Source organism: Somniosus microcephalus, chromosome 33 (assembly GCF_052327205.1).
Source record: "Somniosus microcephalus isolate GS21.2 chromosome 33, FLI_Smic_1.0, whole genome shotgun sequence".
Classification (NCBI taxonomy): Eukaryota; Metazoa; Chordata; class Chondrichthyes; order Squaliformes; family Somniosidae; genus Somniosus; species Somniosus microcephalus.
In genome coordinates, this window is record NC_141019.1 from 3,458,281 (window position 1) to 3,477,807 (window position 19,527).

Genomic DNA, 19,527 nt, shown 5'->3' on the forward strand with positions numbered 1-19,527 from the left:
TTATCGCCTTCTTAAAGGTTTGTACGAACCTCTCAGCCAATCCATTTGTGGCTGGATGATACGGGGCGGATGTGTAATGCCTTACCCCATTCCTTTTCATAAATTTTTGGAACTCGTCGGACACAAACTGTGGTCCATTATCAGAGCAAATCTGCTCTGGCAAACTGTTTCTGGCAAATATGGTCCGTAGGACTGCAATCGTTTTCTCTGTAGTGGTTGAAGACATTTTTATCACCTCAGGCCACTTTGAATGAGCATCCACTGCTATTAAGAACATTGAGTCCATGAATGGACCAGCGAAATCAATATGCACCCGTTGCCATGGAGAGGAGGGCCACTCCCATGGGTGTAGAGGGGCATGTGTGGTGCATTTTGGACCTTCTGGCATCCTAAACAGCTCTTAGTTAGGTCTTCGATTTGTTGATCGATTCCCGGCCACCACACACAAGCCCTAGCAAGGCTTTTCATTTTCACTCCCCCCAGATGACCTTCATGTAGCTCCTTTAGCACTCTCTCCCTTAACTTGGGTGGAATCACCACTCTGGATCCACACATCACTGTTCCCTGGCATACTGACAGCTGTTCTCTTCTGGATGAGAATGCTGGCAACAGTGAGTCGCCATGTGTTGGCCATCCCCTCACTGTCAATTCATATACCCGCGACAGCGTCGGATCATTTTGGGTCTCCTTCTCTATATCCGCGTTTGTTACTGGCAATCGTTCAATTATTGACGAATAAAATATCTCGATAGGGTCCACTGCTGGTGCTTCCTCCACAGTAGGCAGTGGCAGGCGCGATAGCCCATCAGCGTTCCCATGCTGTTTCGTGCCTTTATATTCTATTTCATATTGATTCGCCCCTAGAAACAGGGACCATCTTTGTAACCGCTGTGCAGTCATCACTGGAACGCCCTTCTTAAGGTTAAAGATGGAGACAAGTGGTTGGTGGTCAGTCAGCAAGGTGAACTTCTGCCCATGCAGATAGTGGTTGAATTTTTTTACTCCCCCTACTAGGCTGAGGGCCTCCCTGTCAATCTGGGCGTAGTTGCACTCGGCTAAGGTTAGTGACCGAGACGCAAAGGCTACTGGCCTCTCCAACCCGTCTGGAAATCAGCACCGCTCCAATACCATAGGGTGATGCATCACATGCCAAACGAATTGGTAGTGCTGGGTTGAAATGGGCCAACACCTCTTTTGATGTGATCAATACTTTACACTTCTGGAAAGCTCGTCTACGTTCGTCATCCCACTTCCATGGTACCCCTGTTTGCAGTAGGGTGTTCAGTGGGTGTAATACCGTAGACAAATTTGGTAAGAACTTGTGGTAGTAGTTTACCAGCCCGAGGAACGACCTCAGTTGTGACACATTTTCCGGTGCTGGAGCCTTGACTACTGCCTCAATCTTTTCAGGGGACTTATGTAACCCCTCTTCATCGTTGACGTGGCCACAATATGAGATCTGTTTCTGGAAAAACTCGCACTTGTGGCGATTAGCTCGTAGCCCATACTCCTTTAATCTGGTGAGCACCTTCTCCAAGTTGGCGAGGTGATCACCGTCATTTTCGCCCGTGACCAAGATGTCGTCCAAATAACACTGGGTCCCTGGAATCCCTTGCAGGACCTGATCCATCGCCCTTTGCCAGATAGCTGGAGCCGAGGCTACTCCAAACACCAGCTGATTGTATTGATAGAGGCCTTTATGAGTGTTAATCATAAGGTATTGTTTCGAAGCTTCTTCTACCTCCATTTGCAAGTACGCCTGGGCTAGATCAATTTTGGTGAAGCGTTTACCTCCAGATAGCGAGGCGAAAATATCCTCAATTCGTGGAAGCGGATATTGTACCGTGTGAAGGACTGGGTTCACTGTCACCTTAAAATCCCCACAGATGCGGACCTTCTTTGGTTCCCCAGGCGTATTACTCAACGACCTCTTCCTTACAGGAACGATGGGTGTAGCCCACTCGCTCCAGTCCACTTTGGACAGTACTCCTGAACGTTCCAACCCTTCCAGCTCTGCTTCAACAGCTGGTCTGATCGCATAAGGCACTGGTCTGGCCTTCAGAAACTTTGGGCTTGCATTTTCCTCTATTTTAATCGTTGCTGTTATTACTTTTAGTGTTCCTAGTCCCTCCTGGAACACTTCTTTTGCGTCAGTTAGCATTTTTGACAGTCGTCCAGGTGTGACGTCGTCATCCTTTTTGGCCTCAACCTTCAGTGCCTGTATGGAATGCCAATCTAATTGTATCTTCCGGATCCATTCACGTCCTAGCAGTGGTGGTCCTCCATCTGGCAATACATATATATCCATTTTAGGTATTTCCTGGCCTTTATATGTCACTTTCACCCTTATTTTTCCTTTGGGGTAGACTTTTTGCCCCGTATACGTCTTCAAGACAATCTCTGTAGCTTTCAAGGGTATGTGTGAAAATAGCCGCTTGTAGTCTCTTTGATTTATGTAGTTTCAGACAACCCAGCTCCTTGCTTCCGGAGTCTGTGTCACTTTTCTGTTCATCTGAACCACTGTCCATCACCTGGTGTACCTTTTCGTACTTCCCCTGTGGAGATTTCTTACTGTTGGTTTTCTTCCCAGACCTGCAGACTCTTGCTATGTGTCCTGCTTTCCCACACTGTCTGCACACTTGGTCCTTGAACCAACAATCTTTCTGGTCATGTGTTGTTCTGCCGCAGCGATAGCACTTCCCTGTTCCATAGGACATTTCATTGGTGCCATATTCTTGCGGTCTCCGTTGTATCTCTGCAGTGCCCCTTGCGGCTGCTTCGTGTGATACTGCCATACTGAAATCTTTGTCCAGCGTAGGATCCTTTTCTGATAGAAGCCGTTTCTGGGTTCCTTCACTTTGTAGCCCACACACAAACTTGTCCGTTAACGTATCTGCTAGTCCCGCTCCAAACTGGCAGTGTTTCGATAGCTTGCGCAGTTCCGTTAGTACTCAGCATTGCTTTCGTCTTTGTGTTGGTTCCTTTTATGGAACTTAAGAACATAAGAACATAAGAAATAGGAGCAGGAGTAGGCCAATCGGCCCCTCGAGCCTGCTCCACCATTCAATAAGATCATGGCTGATCTGATCCTAACCTCAAATCTTCTATCACTGTGCATCCACCCGAACCCATGTGATCTCCCGGGAGAGGCGAAAAACCAGATAAAGACCCAATGGCCAATTTGGGAGAAAAAAATCTGGGAAATTCCTCTCCGACCCATCTAGGCGATCGAAATTCTTCCAGGAGATCACTCTGTCCGCTATCAGCAGCAGTGTGGGGTTTAAGTGGTCCTGTAGGATTTCTACTATGCTTTCAAAATTCTTGTTTACCGGCTTCTCTGGGGTTATTAGATTTTGCAGATTTTGCAGTAACCCATAAGTTTTTGCACCCATGGAATTTAACAGAACCAGTGCTTTATTAGCATCTGGCACTTCATTCGCCCTGCAGTACACCTCAATACGTTCCACATATGTCGCCCAATCTTCGACTTCATTGTCGAACGTAGAGATACTGCCACTCTTCAGCATCCTTGGGTGTGAGTTAACTGTCAAAAATGGCGCCTCCCGCGCTTCCCCTTCTTCTCCGCTGGCACAAAATGGCGTCTCCCATGCTTTCCTTCCTTCCCGCGCTCGCCCTTCTTCTCCGCTGCGGCTTCTAAAAATGGCGTCTCCCACGCTCTTCCTTCTTCTCCGCGGCTCAATGGCGTCTCCCGCGCTCCCCTTTCTTCACCCCGCAGACCCTGTTCAGCCCGTGAGCCCTGGCTGTGCTCTGCGCGTTCTTTTTATGTTTTTCGATGCCGCTCAGTCTAGAACCCAGCTGTTTCTTTACCCTCACTCCGGTTTGTTTTCTTTTTCTCGACGCCGCTCGGTGTTCAACCCCCGGCTGCGCCCTGCGCTCTTCACCCTCTGTCTTATCCCGTCGACGCTGCTCGGCTTTCTCTCCGCCGTCGGTCGGCTCCAGCCGCCGCTGCTCGGGAAGGGTCTGCGCTGGACCTGTCGTCGGTCTCTTGCTGCTCGTCATGGCTGGGGAACCAAGCCCGGCTCTCCACAGCCTCCCCTGCGAAGTTCAATCTCTGCTTGACGGCTGGGCGGTTGCTCGTGGTCGACGCCCGTGTTCCTGGCTTCGACTTTTTTTTTATGTTGCAGGTAGATTCGAATCGACACTCGTCGCCACGGTTGGATCTGTGATTCAGAGGATATACTGTTATTAAATAATCACACGGATGCTGTACATGAACAATAAACAGGTCTTTACTGGAGGAGGGTAGTCTCAAGACAAGGGGTACAGAGGCATGCGCAAAGCTTATATACAGGTGTGGTCACTGCCGGTACTACAGTATACAGGAGCTGTAAAAGTAGTTCTGTCTTAAAGGTACATACACTACAATATCTAAGATATAAACCCTGTGCAATTGAGCCACTCGTGGTGCCGTGGACTTGACTCTGGCTGCACTCCCCAGAGGAACCAACGCCCTCACCAGTGCTCAGAACACAATACTGGTTGGAGAGCGCAATGCACTCTGGGGACTCCTGCACTACCTGCCTGGTCCTCTTCTGCCTGGCGGTCACCCATTCCCTCTCGGCCTGCACACTCTTAAGTTGCGGGGTGACCACCTCCAGAAACGTGCTATCCACGTAACTCTCAGCCTCGTGGATGCACCGCAGTAACTCCAGCCGCCGCTCAAGCTCTGAAACCCGGAGCTCGAGTTGCTGTAGCTGGTGACACTTCCCGCACATGTGGTCGTCCAGACAACGGGAGGTGTCCAGGACTTCCCACATGGCACAGGATGTGCACTCCACGGGACTGAGCTGCCCTGCCATGCTTCTATTTAATAGACTAAGAACTAACCCAGCAGAAATAAACTTAAAACTTAACAAAAAACACTCCCCAGCTATTCACCAATCAGCTCCTTCCCTTGTGCGGACTTCACTTTTTTTTTACTCTGACGTCACCTTTTCAAAACTGCTCCTTTTAACCGCTCTGCCCTTGCTGTGCTCCCTCCTGGTCCGCTCCTTCCGGTCTCTTGTTTGCCTGCTGCCAGCGATATTGGAACTGGCCTGGGAGTAGGGTTTCCGCCTCACACAGGTCACATGTGGCATAGGATTTAATGATAGAAGGAAGAAAAAGGTGAATGTTCTCATTAAAAAACAATCGGGAAGCAAAACGCACCCTTTGGCTATCATAGAAAACCACAAACCTTTAATGAAAATGTGCAGATCTAACTGTCTACACATCCCAGCTGTACTTTCCAGGAGTAGAGGACTCCTTATTTCAGGCTTTGAAGTCAGGCAACAATCTCTGGGATTCTGCAGTTTTGCGACTCGATCTGTATTTGGGGGATTTCAAGTTAGTCACTCCAGCAGTTATTGACTCATTACCACCAGTGCACCGTGGCTGCAGTATGTATGATTTACAGGATTGCACTGCAGCAACTCAACAACACCTCCCAGTCCTGTAACCTCTACCACCTAGAAGAAGAGCAGTAATATCATGGGAACACCACCACTTCCAAGTCCCCCTCCAAGTCACACACCGGCCTGACTTGGAAATATATCGGCCGATCCTTCATCGTCGCTGGGTCAAAATCCTGGAACTCCCTCCCTAACAGCACTGTGGGAGTACCTTCACCACACGGACTGCAGCAGTTCAAGAAGGTGGCTCACCACCACCTTCTCAAGGGCAACTAGGGATGGGCAATAAATGTTGACCTTACCAGCGATGCCCACATCCCAGGAATAATTATTACAAAAAGGACATCCCCATGGGTTTATATCTTGCTTTTCACCCTTATCAGGCATAAAGGATACTATTTCCATTGCTGACAATTTTACCTAAAGCTTTGGCAGATCTGAGGTTTATGAATGAGCTGATCCTCTCTAGGGGCCAGGAGGGAGACTTTCAATTCCTCCACTCCGAGGGGGTAATCCTAACCTAACCTGCACGGCGGGCACAGACCGGACACCCATTTTACACCTGATTTTATGCTCCACTGACTTCCAGTGGATGGAGTCTAAATCTGGCGTGGGGCCTGAACCCGCCCATTTCCCGCCGGGTGGGCTAGATCAAAACTACCCCCCCCCAACCACAAGTGTTCGCCAACAGCCCACAATGGGAAGCTGCATGCCCCCAGATTGTTCCTTTCTACCCACTAATCTTAATGGGCGGAAAATCATGGGTGAAGGGAAATCTCCCCACAGAAGACAACGATCCTGGGACAGTGGAGGATGAGGACTACTTCCTGGTTTCAGTGGAAAGAAATATTGCTCGTGGTAAACCCTATCGCCCACGTGGAAATTGAAGACAGAAATGTTGTGATAGAGAAAGAGAGTCTGGAGGTGGTTAAGCTGTGGTTGGCTTAATAGTGGTGATATTAAAGTTCTGCCTATGTGTTGGGTGCCTTGGGTCTGGGTTGCATTTCTGTAGTAGAGAGCTCTTCATTGGCAGGGCGCCTGTTTCTTGGGAGTGGATTGGTGCTTTTTTTGGTGGGGAGTGGGGGTCTTATCCCCTTGTAGGGGATGTTGGCAGTGTTGCTACCTAAGGTTTTATCAGGTGGTGCCAATAGTGCCCGAGATGCTGCTTGCTGTAGTGTTGATCTTTCGGCTGAAAGGCAGATTTTAACTCCAGCCATGGAACGGTTGGGCAGCAGGTCCATTTTGAGGGCCGGGCATCATTGCAGTGCCGCTAGCGCGCTCTAAATCGCGGGAGCGCTGCTAGGAATTTTCACGGCACGTGCTGCCGTCGGATGAAACGCCTACTAAAAGAAAAAGAAAGACTTGCATTTCTATAGCGCCTTTCACAACTTCAAGACGCCCCAAAGCGCTTTACAGCCAATGAAGTACTTTTTGAAGTGTAGTCACTGTTGTAATGTGGGAAACACGGCAGCCAATTTGTGCACAGCAAGCTCCCACAAACAGCAATGTGATAATGACCAGATCATCTGTTTTAGTGATGTTGGTTGAGGGATAAATATTGGCCCCAGGACACCAGGGCGAACTCCCCCCTGCTCCTCTTCGAATAGTACCGTGGGGCCTTTTACATCCACCTGAGAGGGCAGACAGGGCCTCGGTTTAACATCTCATCCAAAAGACTCCAACAGTGCAGCACTTGCAGCACTCCAATAGAAATCGCTGGCTAACCACCGGAATAGCTACGTTAATGCAGTTTGTGTCACGTGCACCGATTTTGGTTGAAAACACCTCCCACACACTCTCACAGGTCTTCACTCCACCTGAATGTATTTACTTAACAAACATTTACCACCATTCAGTAACCAACGAAGTAAAGCAGTCACAATGATCAATTAACACTCCCACGCTCTACTTTTTGTCTTACCACTTTACGAACAAAGGTACAAAAAGGTTAAAGTTCACATGCATTCACTGTGCGAATGAGTATTGAGATCACACGCCCAATGACGGTGTCTGTTACTCATTTTAGGTTGTAGGTTCAAGTCCCGCTCCAGGGACTTGAGCCCATAATCCCAGCTGACCCTCCCAGTGTAGTACTGAGGGGGTGCTGCACTGTCGGAGGTGCCATCTTTCGGATGAGACTTTAAACCGAGGCCTCCTCAGGTGGGCGTACAAGATCCCATGGCACTATTCAAGAAGAGCAGGAGAGTTCTCCCTGGTGTCCTGGCCAATATTTATCCCTCAACCAATACCTAAAAAAACAGGTTATCTGTTCATTTATTTCATTGCTGTTTGTGGGAGCTTGCTGTGCGCAATATTGGCTGTCGTGTTTCCTACATCACAACAATGACTACACGTCCAAAGTGCTTCATTGGGTGTAAAGCGCTTTGAGACGTCCTGAGATCGTGCAGGCGCTATAGAAATGTAAGTCTTTCTAGTGGAGACAAAAGACGGCTCTAGATTAGGTGTGAAATGCGCTGGCAGAATGGGAGACAGCTGCCATGTGGGAGAGAGAAAAAAAAGTAAAGGGGGGGGGGGAAACCAAAACAAAGGTGTGGATGAAAAATATAAGTAAAAATGAAATAGGGGCCTGAGGTTATGATCTGAAATTGTTGAACTCGATATTGAGTCCGGAAGGCTGCAACGTGCCTAATCGGAAGATGAGGTGCTGTTCCTCGAGTTTACGTTGAGCTTCCATGGAACAATGCAAGAGGCCAAGGACGGTGAGGTCCGAGTGGGAATGGGGCGGTGAATTAAAGTGACAGGCGACCGGAAGCTCGGGGTCACCCTTACGGACTGAACGGAGGTGTTCTGCAAAGCGGTCACCCAATCTGTGTTTGGTCTCCCCAATGTAGAGGAGACCGCATCGTGAGCAGCGAATACAGTATACTAGATTGCAAGAAGTACAAGTAAATCGCTGTTTCACCTGGAAGGGGTGTTTGGGGCCCTGGACAGTGGGAAGGGGGGAGGTATAGGGGCAGGTGTTACATCTCCAGCGCTTGCACGGGAAGGTGCCAGGCGAAGGGGAAGGGGTGCTGTGGGTGATAGAGAAGTGGACTAGGGTGTCTCGGAGGGAGCAGTCCCTACGGAATGCTGAAAGGGGAGGGAGGGGAAGATGCATTTGGTGGTGGGATCACTTTGGAGGTGGCGGAAATGGCGGAGGATGATCCGTTGAATGTGGAGGCTGGTGGGGTGAAAGGGGAACCCTATCGTGGTTCCGGGAGGGAGGGGCAGGGGTGAGGGCAGAAGTGCGGGAGATAGAACGGACACGGTCGAGGGCCATGTCAACCACGGTAGAGGGGAATCCTCGGTTGAGGAAAAAGGAAGACATGTCGGAAGCACTGGTGTGGAAGGTGGCATCGTCAGAGCAGATGCGGCGGAGACAGAGAAACTGGGCGAACTTATTATCCCACCAGCCTGTGTTGTTTTGCATTTTACGATTCCCTTATGACTTCTATTTGTCTTTTGGTGCTTGTTATTCGATCTCACTGGCATTCCTGCTATCTGTTCCCGGCTGCATGTTGTTAGTCTCTGTTCTAAGAATTAAAACCCCATCTTTGAATCTAACAGCTATTTCTTACAGTACGCCATCATACCCACTGAAAAATCCATGCCAATATAGGGTAAATAATACAATGAACTGTAAAAGACTGGGTTTATAGATAAAAGACATCAAATTCCAAACATTCTGTCGTGATTCAATGGACTTGTTAAATACAGGAATGTTACGCACTAAAACACCTTCAAACAATGTATTTTCTACATCTTCGTGGAGCCATTATGCACAGGTTTTATTGGAGTACAGAGCTTTTCACCAGTTACACCATTTTGGTGCCAATTTAGCTACTTGAGAAGTGTGACGTGGATCTGTGTAAATTTGCTAAAGCAACTAATTGATCTTATTTGATTGAATAGATTCCAATGAGTCAACAGTGTAATTTGTTTTTTTAATTTGTTTTTTTGGGATGTGGACATCACTAGCGAGGCCAGCATTTATTGCCCATCCCTAATTGCCCTTGAGAAGGTGGTGGTGAGCCTCCTTCTTGAACCGCTGCAGTCTGTGTGCTGAAGGTACTCCCACAGTGCTGTTAGGAATGTCTCCATATGTGTACATCATTGTTGTTAGCCATATTATGGTGCCTATACTTATTAATTAGCAGAGTTAGGATAAAATGCCCTTTAAATCAGGGTACCCTGTAAATGAGAAAATATAAGGAGTGATTGTCTGATGGTTCTATTCCCTGTGAGTAGTCTTGCTAGATAGGTGCGGAGATGACAGAATTGGCCTTATAGTGTTGGGGGAAAAATTCAGTTGGTGTGCGCCTTCCGTTAGCGCCTTAAGAGGGCGCTAATGGGGCGCAAAGCAACTAGCGCCTGTGCGCGGCAATGTTTGCGCTGCTCGCAAAATTAACTAGACATTTTGCAGCGGCGCTAAACACTATCGCCATGAACTCTTGCGCCGGCAGATCGTGATGTCAGTCGAGTGCGCAACGCCCCGGACCGGATATTGAGTGGCGCCCCCTGCCTTTCCGCCTGCCGCTAGCAACGACAGGTTGAAGGGTGCGTTTTGCAGTCAGGAAGGGACTGGGGGAGCGCTATTTAAAGGTGACCGCTTCCTGCCTTTTTTTGTTGGTGACATTTTTGCACCACGCATTCTGAGAGAGAGAGAGAGACTTCTAGAGAGATTCAATGCTGTGTGAAGGAGTTTGGGGTATTAAGCAGCACTTTGCAGGTTCATTTTGATTTGCTCTTCCTTATATCGATTTAAAAGAGACTGTGGGGGCTGCACTCTGAGCTTTTTCCCTGGGGGTCTCCATTGTTCTTTCCAGCAGATTTGATGTACAGGTCTCTCCAGGCCGAGATTCAAGGCTGCAATGAACAGGATGTGGATGGAGAGCAAGATCGACCCTCCCCTTTAAGAACTGGCCGGCGCCAGTGTGTCTGTGTTCCATTGCTGACTGACATCACATGAGCTTCGACAACGCTCTGAGGTAGCGCCTCGCTCCTCGGCCTTTGCGTTTTAAGACAGGTGTGAAGCGCCTGATTTAGCGCTCCAATCAACTTCAGGGGCGATAAAAGCCAAGTTTGCCGTCGGAGGCGATAATTAGCGCCAGGCGCTTAACTTTGCGCACGGCCGATAATGGCGCCCCAAATGGGGTAATACTAAATTTTTCCTCCTTAGAGCCCCATCTCTCTCACTGCTGTCTAGGAATGTTCCATGCCAGGGGCAATATTCCCCTTATAGTATATACTTTTGTGGGAGGGGGGGGTGGCTTCAGATTGTTGCCATCTCACGCGAAAGACTGCAGAATTAAAACATGCTTTCTTTTGGTCGGAACTGCACGTGGCCACACGTTTCCCATCAAACAGTTCCTTCTGCTTGTGTCTGTGGTGAGATGTTGGGTTAGTCGCTAACTCGGATAGATTACTAAAATAAATCATCTTTGTGGCTTATCCACACTTAGCTGGGTTTTCTGAGTACAGAACAACAGTGGGGAAATCTCCCTCACCAGATGTGCACATCAAGTACGTCTGCAAACATCTGTTCTGTGCCTGTGATTTACCAATATGCAGAATTTCAACATTTGCCGATGACACCAAACTTGGGGGTGTGACTAACAGTGAGGATGATACCTATTGCATCTTGACCGAACAGTAATGAATAGAGGAGACGGAATGTACCTTTTACTATTTATTAAGTAAATGGGTGGACATTACAGCACATTGTCTGCAAGGCAGAACCCGAAAGTGAAAGACAAAGTAAAACCGAGCCCCCCAGCACCCCCTTCAGGTAACACCCGGGAACTGGGACAAACTTAATTGAAGCAAAACTCAAAACACAACACTCCTTTCCCCCAGATAAAACCCCTTAGTCCTCCAGACGTCTGGGACGGAATCTAACCCGACTTGAGCGCCGCTGGACAGGCATAGTCGGGGTGCCACTGCTAGCCGCAGGAAAACCTTCCTCCATGGCTGATGACTCCGTGACACCTTCTGTTGATGTGGCTTCCGTCGTTGTTGCAGGAAGCAGGCCGTCACTGCCTGGCAGAGGTGGCGGAGACAATGGCCTAGCCTGTGACGTCTCTGTTACTCTCACCGGAGTACGACCCCGTAGCTGGTCTACGTGGCGTCTGTGTAGCTGGCCATCAGGTGTACGGACGCTGTACGACAGGGGACCCGTGGCCTGCTCCACCACGGCAGGCATCCATTTGTCTCCTCCTGCATAGCAGCGGGCAAACGCAGTCTCTGACGGCTCGAACTGCCTGGCGGTGCCCTGGTGCTTCTTAGCCAGCTCCTCTTGCTTTGTGTGCATCTCATCCCTGTAGTCCGGGTGTAGCCGGTCCAGTGCAGTCGCCAGCCGCTGACCCATCAGCATCTCGGCAGGACTCTTCCCCGTTGCTGAGTTTGGTGTGGTATGCTGTGATAACAGGATCCTGGCCAATCTGATTTGCCAGTCCCCCACCGATATCCTCACCAGTGCCTCTTTTATGGTTTGCACCATCCTCTCTGCCTGCCCGTTAGAGGAGGGGTGATAGGGCGCTGTGGTCACGTGGCGGATCCCGTTTCTGCCTGCAAAAGCCTTGAACTCCGCTGACGTGAAGGCTGCTCCATTATCCGAAACCAGCACGTCGGGGACCCCATGTGTGGCAAACAGCAAACGCAACGCGTTGATCACTGCACTGGATGTCATGGAGCTCATGATAGCCACCTCCAGCCATTTTGAATGAGAATCCACCACTATCAGAAAGACCTTCCCCTGAAATGGCCCTGCAAAGTCAATGTGGAGTCTTGACCATTTACGAGTGGTCCACTCCCAGGGGTGAAGGGGAGCCTTGGGTGGGCTATGGCGAGTCAGCTGACATGTCTCACAGCTCTTTACCACCTCCTCCACGTCTCGGTCCAACCCTGGCCACCAGACGTAGCTTCTCGCCAACGCCTTCATGTGCACAATCCCAGGGTGTGAGTCATGCAGCATTTTCAGCACCTCCTCTCTTGCGGCAGCAGGAACCACCACACGGCTTCCCCAGAGCACGCAGTTCTTGTGTGCAGACATTTCATGGCGCCTCTGAACGAAGGGCTTGAAATGCTCCTCCTGGACCTCGGAGGGCCAGCCATGCAGCAGCCAGCGTAGCACCCGTGATAAGACTGGCTCTTTCTGTGTGAGGCTGCCAATCCGCTGGGCATGGAGTGGGGCCTCCGGAACCTCCTCCAGTAGCAGCACCTCCAGGGGTGGTGGCGTCTCTGCCATCGGCCGGTTCAAAGGCAAGCGACTCAGAGCATCAGCATTAGCCAGCATCTTCCCAGGCCTGTAGCAAAGTTCATAACTGTAGGCCCCCAACATCAGACTCCACCGAAGCATACGCGGTGATATGATCTGGGGCATGGGCTTGGAGTGATGCAGGAGCCCCAAGAGTGGCTTGTGGTCTGTGTAGATGACGAACTGTCTCCCTAACAGGTACTGGCTGAACTTCTTTACCCCAAATATGATGGCTAGGGCCTCCTTGTCAATCTGGGCGTAATTACGTTCTGTTGTTGAGAGTGTTCTTGAGGCAAAACTAATAGGTGCTTCCCGGCCATCTGGCTCTATGTGACCCAACAGAGCTCCCAGCCCGTATGGTGAGGCATCACACACTAACACCAATGGCTTGTTTTCATCATAGTGTGCCAGAACCTTATCTGCTTGTAGCAGTTCCTTTGCCTGTCTGTAGGCTGTTTCATGAGCTGAGTTCTACACTGTTGCTTGGTCTAACAGCCTGTGCAGTGGCTCTAAGATTGTGGCTTTGCCCTTGAGAAAACAACTGTAGAAGTTTAACAGTCCGAGGAATGCCTGCAGTTCGGTCTTGTTCTTGGGGGTGGGAGCGCTCCTGATAGCCTCCACCTTCTCCGTAGTCGGATGCACACCGTCTTTGTCCACTCGGAATCCCAAGAACTCCACCCCATTGGCAGCAAACACACATTTCTCCTTCTGAAGGCGTAGTCCTACCTCAGCCAGCCAGCGTAGTACTTCCTGCAGCCGCTCATCATGGGCTTCCTGTGTCTTGCCTGTAATCAGTATGTCATCCAAGTAAGGCTGAACTCCCGGAACACCAGCCAACAGGGTGTCCATGAACCTCTGAAAGATTGCCACAGCCGTAGACACCCCAAACTGCAGCCTTGTGGCTCGGAAAAGTCCTCTGTGGGTGTTGATTGTCAACAGCTCGGCTGACTCTTCATCCAGGACCAGTTGCTTGTATGCTTGCTTGAGATCCAGCTTGGTGAACAGAGTGCCTCCAGCCAGTGTTGAAAACAGCTCTGTAACTGTTGGTAAGGGATACACATCTGGTAACACAGCAGTATTAACCGTACATCTGTAATCGCCACAGATTTGCAGGCCCCCATCCTTCTTTGCAATGGGCACGATAGGGGTGGCCCAACGGGAGTTCTTCACTGGCAAGAGAACCCCTTGGTTCACCAGCTTATCCAGGGCCTCATCCACCTTGCGCAACGCAAAAGGCACTGGTCGCGCCTTGAAGAACTTAGGCGCTACCCCTGGGTCCACTTCGATTGAGACTGGCGGTCCCCGACAGGCCCCGAACTCACCAAAAACCTCTTCATAGTTCTCCAACATAGGCATTATGGGCTGTCGCTGTACCGTGTGTACTCCTGTCACTTCAATACCTAGGGGCTCAAACCAATCTCTGCCCAGTAGGCTTGTGCCCTGCCCCGCCACCACATAAAGTGGAAGTGTGTCCTTGACTGCCTGATACTTAACTTCCACATGAATCATACCTAGCACCTGGAGTTGAGCTTGGGACCACTGCCGTAGCACGCCACTGACCTGAGCCATCGTCGGGGGTTCACTTGGCCACAGCCTATTGTAAGTCTCTTCACTTATCAACGAATACGCTGAGCCTGAATCCACCTCCATGCAGAGTGGTGCCCCATTCATGATCACATTTGCCGTGTATCCCCACTGTCTGTGGGATAGCTGCTCAGCTTCCGTGGTATACACTGTGTACTCATCGTTGTCCTCCAGTGTCAGGGTGTGTGTCTGCGATGCTTGTGTTGGCTCTGCTGCAGCAGCCTGAGCTTTCTTCATGCAGACACGAGCTATGTGTCCTCTTTTCTTACAGAAATGACATACCGCTGACACAAATTTGCATGTAGTGGAACCATGGAGAGCCCCACAGCGGAACCATTTTCTTCCTGTCTCTTTAGTTGCCTCCATGTCTCTCGCAGCAGCAGCTGCGTGTGTGGTCTTGTGCACCTCCTCGGCGGCTTGAGATGGTGCTGCCTCTGTACGGAGCATACGTGTGTTCATCGATGCAGCCTCTGCTGCTAAAGCCTTCTCGGCCAATCGGAACGTTAGGGCCTTCTCCGCTAACAGCTGTCTCTGCAATGCCGAGTCCAGCACTCCACACACAATCTGATCACGGAGCATATTGTCTAACTGGTCACCAAAATTACAATGTAATGAGCGTTTCCTCAACTCAGCAATGTAACTTGAAATAGATTGTCTAGGCTGTTGTTTACAATTGTGAAAATGGAAACGCTGCACAATCTCTGAGGGTTTTGGGTTAAAATGTTTCTGCAGCTTCTCAATCAAATCAGCATAATCCACCTCACTAGGTTTATGAGGAGCCACCAATGAACACAGGACGGAGTAAGTAGCAGCTCCGCATACACTTAGCAACACTGAGCGCTTCTTCTCTTCTTTGTCAATATTATTGGCCATGGTGTGGAGATGCCGGTGTTGGACTGGGGTGGACAAATGTAAGAAATCACACAACACCAGGTTATAGTCCAACAGCTTTATTTGAAATCACAAGCTTTTGGAGCGCTGCTCCTTCGTCAGGTGAAGTGGAGAGATGCATAAAAACACAGCTTATATAGTCAGAGAATAATGTCAGATGTTTACAGGTAATCTTTCTAACTGCCATTTATCACACCTCGGCAGAGAGATAATCACAGCAATCAAAGGTGTAAATGGACTGACCTGTTTGGACACCATTTACACCTTTGATTGCTGTGATTATCTCTCTGCCGAGGTGTGATAAATGGCAGTTAGAAAGATTACCTGTAAACATCTGACATTATTCTCTGACTATATAAGCTGTGTCTTTATGCATCTCTCCACTTCACTTGATGAAGGAGCAGCGCTCCGAAAGCTTGTGATTTCAGATAAAACTGTTGGACTATAACCTGGTGTTGTGTGATTTCTAATATTATTGGCCTCAAGGAAACACCCCAGTCTTTCTGCGTATTCCTCCCATGAACTGTCCTTATCCCCAGAGAACTCTTCAATAGGTCCCAAGGTCGTCATAGTTTTAATGTGCACTGTCCCTTTAAGATCCACGGACTTTAAAAAAAAATCTTTTTCTCCTCCGGCCAGAGTTACGGTAGCTACACTCACGGTAGTTGCCTGGCCCGCACAATACTCTGTCCGCCGTCTACGTCGCAGCTAGCCAACTATCAAAATGCCGTTGATGTTGCTAGCTGAGTGGCCCGCTCGTCGCAATTTCCAATATCACGGCTGTAGGTTCGCATGTCTATCTCCGTCCTTCTAGAGAGTTCAACAGCCGCCTCGTCGCCAGTATTGCATCTTGACCGAACAGTAATGAATAGAGGAGACGGAATGTACCTTTTACTATTTATTAAGTAAATGGGTGGACATTAAAGCACATTGTCTGCAAGGCAGAACCCGAAAGTGAAAGACAAAGTAAAACCGAGCCCCCCAGCACCCCCTTCAGGTAACACCCGGGAACTGGGACAAACTTAATTGAAGCAAAACTCAAAACACAACAATACCAATCGACTGCAACAAATCACAGAAAGGCTAACAGAATGGGAAGACAAGTGGCAGATGGACATTAATACAGAAAAGTGTGAGGTGATGCATTTTGGCAGAAGGAACAGGGAGAGGCAATATACACTTAATGGCACAGTTTTAAAGTGTGTGCAGGGACAGAGGGACCTGGGAGTTAATGTGCATAGGTTCCTGAAGGTGGCAGGACATATTGAGAGTGTGGTTAACAAAGCATATGGGATCTTGGGCTTCATAAATAGAGGTATTGAGTACAAAAGTAGAGAAGTGATGCTGAATCTTTATAAAGCGCCGATTAGGCCACAACTGGAGTATTGCATCCAGTTCTGGTCACCACACTTTAGGAAGGATGTGAAGGCCCTTGAGAGGGTGCAGAGGAGATTTACCAGAATGGTTCTGGGGATGGGGGATCTTAGCTACAAGGACAGGTTGGAGAAGCTGGATTTGTTTTCATTAGAGCAAAGGAGGTTGAGGGGTGATTTGATAGAGGTGTACAAGATTATGACAGGTTTGGATAGGCTAGACGGGGAAAGGCTGTTCCCACTAGTTGATGGTACAAGGACTAGGACACAGATTTAAGGTTTTAGGCAAGGGATACAGGGGGGATGTGAGGAAAAAATAGTTTTCGCAGCGAGTGGTGAGGACCTGGAACTCGCTGCCGATGGAAATGGTGGAAGCGGAGACACTCAATGTTTTCAAGGGGAGACTGGATAGGCACTTGAGGGAAATAAACTTGCCGGGCTACGGGGATAGAGCGGGGGAATGGGAATGACTTGATTGCTCTACAGAGAGCCGGCATGGACTCGATGGGCCGAATGGCCGCCTTCTGTGCTGTTATGACTCTGGCTGGATTTTACTCACCGAGACGAGTTGGGGGCGGGACTGCTGCCTTCTGGGTTCTAGTCCTGGCCCCAGCGATGTCTGACGCACAGACGCTATTTTGCCCTGATTGGCTTTGTTAAGCCCGCCCTGCGGGCTTGCTGGCCAATTAAGGGAAAGCCGGTGTCAGATGACGTCAGTTGATGACGCTTCATCTGCCGGTTTTTTTAAAGGCATATGCACCACACTTGTTTGACAGATGATTTGAGAGTGTTTGACAGCATTGAGGTGCTGTCAAACACTGACGATCACTGTCCAAAGGTGAGCCCGTGCACCCAGACTCTCCAATTACTCTCTCCTTAGGATAAAACAGATGGCAGCTGCAGCTGAGATTGCAGAAGTCATCTGTCACTTCTCCCGATGAGATGAGGCTACACAAACACTTCGCAGCTTGTCACCTGCAGAAACCGCCAAACACATTGGCCTAGAAATTCGGGGGCGCCAAGTGCGCCTGGGCGCCAGAATTACCGCTCCGGACGGAGCCGTTTGCGCCATCCCGATATTCAGTTTCAGCGCCCCAAACAGAAGCGGGGTGCTGCTCGAGGCGCCCCGCATCCCTCTTGGGGCGCTGCAACTGAATATCGCAGCGCAACGTGCCGCAGCGGTACTGCAGGCCTTCCTCCCCTTCTTAAAGGGGCGGGGCCGGCACCAGCGCGATCGGAGATCGCGAGTGCCGGCAAAAGAGCCCGGCACCTAGGAGAAGTGCCGGGCTCTTGGGACACAGCTGGCACTGCCCGGGGGGGGGCGGCGGGTGCTCAGGAGGCCGGGGACGGCGGCGCGAGGAGGTGCTGGCAGGCGGCCAGCAAAGAAAATGGCCGCCCCGCACCTCCCCTTTGATTAGCGCCACTACCGCCGCAGGTAGGCCCCCCTGAACCGGTCGCAAATTGCGACTGGTGTTACTGCGGGGGGCGCGACCAAATATTGCAATCGGGGTGGTAGCGGGGCGCTGCGCACACCGATGACATCATCGGTGGTGGTGCAGCGCTACAGGCTAACACCGCCATTAGCGCCCCGCTAAATTTCACGGGAGGCGTGGCCAGTGGCGCTAAAACCACTAAGTGCCCTCTTTGGGCGCTAACTGGTGGCGCAGCCCACCGAATTTCTAGGCCGTTAAACTTTACTTTCATAACATTTTCTTACCTCTGATACTAACCATTGTCACTTTGCAGCCTTCACACCAATTCTTCAGCTGTCATCCAAACGCCAACAGCACAACAGACCCACAGCACGCCTCAGTTACCCTGGCGGGGTTCCCTGACGTCGGGAAGCCTACAGCAGAAGGCTCAAAGTGGGGAAAAAGCCTCTTAACTGCCTGTTAACTGGCAGTTAAGTGGCTATAATCGTCTTCCCGCCACTAGGGGTCGGGTCCCTGCGCAAATCGGGTACCTGACTCCCGGGAAGATTGGTTGGAGGCGGATTTTTGAATTTCCCAGCAGTCTTGCCTCCATACCCGCCTTCTCAGGGCTGGCAAAATCCAGCCCTTTGACTCTATGGGGGAAAAATTCAGTTGGTTTCCGCCTCCCGTTAGCGCCTTAAGAGGGCGCTAATGGGACGCAAAGCAACTATCGCCCGTGCACAGCGATGTTTGCACCACACACAAAATGAACTAGACATTTTGCGGTGGCACTAAACACTACCGCCACGATCTCCTGCGCCGGCAGATTGTGACGTCAGCCAAGTGCGTAGTGCCCCGGAGCGGATATTGAGTGGCGCCCCCTGCCTTACCGCCTGCTGCTAGCAACGACAGGTTGAAGGGTGCATTCTGCAGTCAGAAAGGGACTGGGGGAGCGCTATTTAAAGGCGACCACTTCCTGCCTTTTTTTGTTGGTGACATTTTTGCACCACGCATTCTGAGAGAGAGAGAGAGAGACTTCTGGAGTTTAGGGTACTGAGCAGCACTTTGCAGGTTCATTTTGATTTGACCTTCCTTGCCTCGATTTAGAAGAGGCTATGGGGGCTGCACTGTGAGCTCTTTCCCTGGGTCTCTGCATTGTTCTCTCCAGCAGATTTGATGTACAGGTCTCTCCAGGCCGAGATTCAAGGCTGCAATGAGCAGGGTGTGGATGGAGAGCAAGATCGACCCTCCCCTTTAAGAACCGGCCGGCGCCAGTGTGTCTGTGTTCCATTGCTGGCTGACATCACATGAGCTTCGCCAGCGCTCTGAGGTAGCGCCTCGCTCCTCGGCCTTAGCGCCTTAAGAGAGGTGTGTAGCGCCTAATTTAGCGCTCCAATCACCTCCAGGGGCGATTAAAGCCAAGTCTGCAGTTGGAGGCGATAATTAGCGCCAGGCGCTAAACTTTGCGCACGGCTGATAATCGTGCCCCAAACGGGGCGACACTGAATTTTTCCCCCTATGACTTTATGACTCTATGCGCACTGGCATCGAGGCCCCCCAGCCACAGTGCATACTCAGAAAATCGGGCCCATTATGTCTTC

The 19,527-nt window shown here is 50.2% G+C and overlaps 1 protein-coding gene across 1 annotated transcript in view; it reads left to right on the forward strand.

Annotated features, from left to right (window-relative positions):
* LOC147096936 (beta-1,4 N-acetylgalactosaminyltransferase 1-like) overlaps positions 1 to 19,527 on the forward strand; it is a 223,934-nt gene that overhangs the window by 141,975 nt on the left and 62,432 nt on the right. The gene's annotated exons all lie outside the window — the stretch shown is intronic.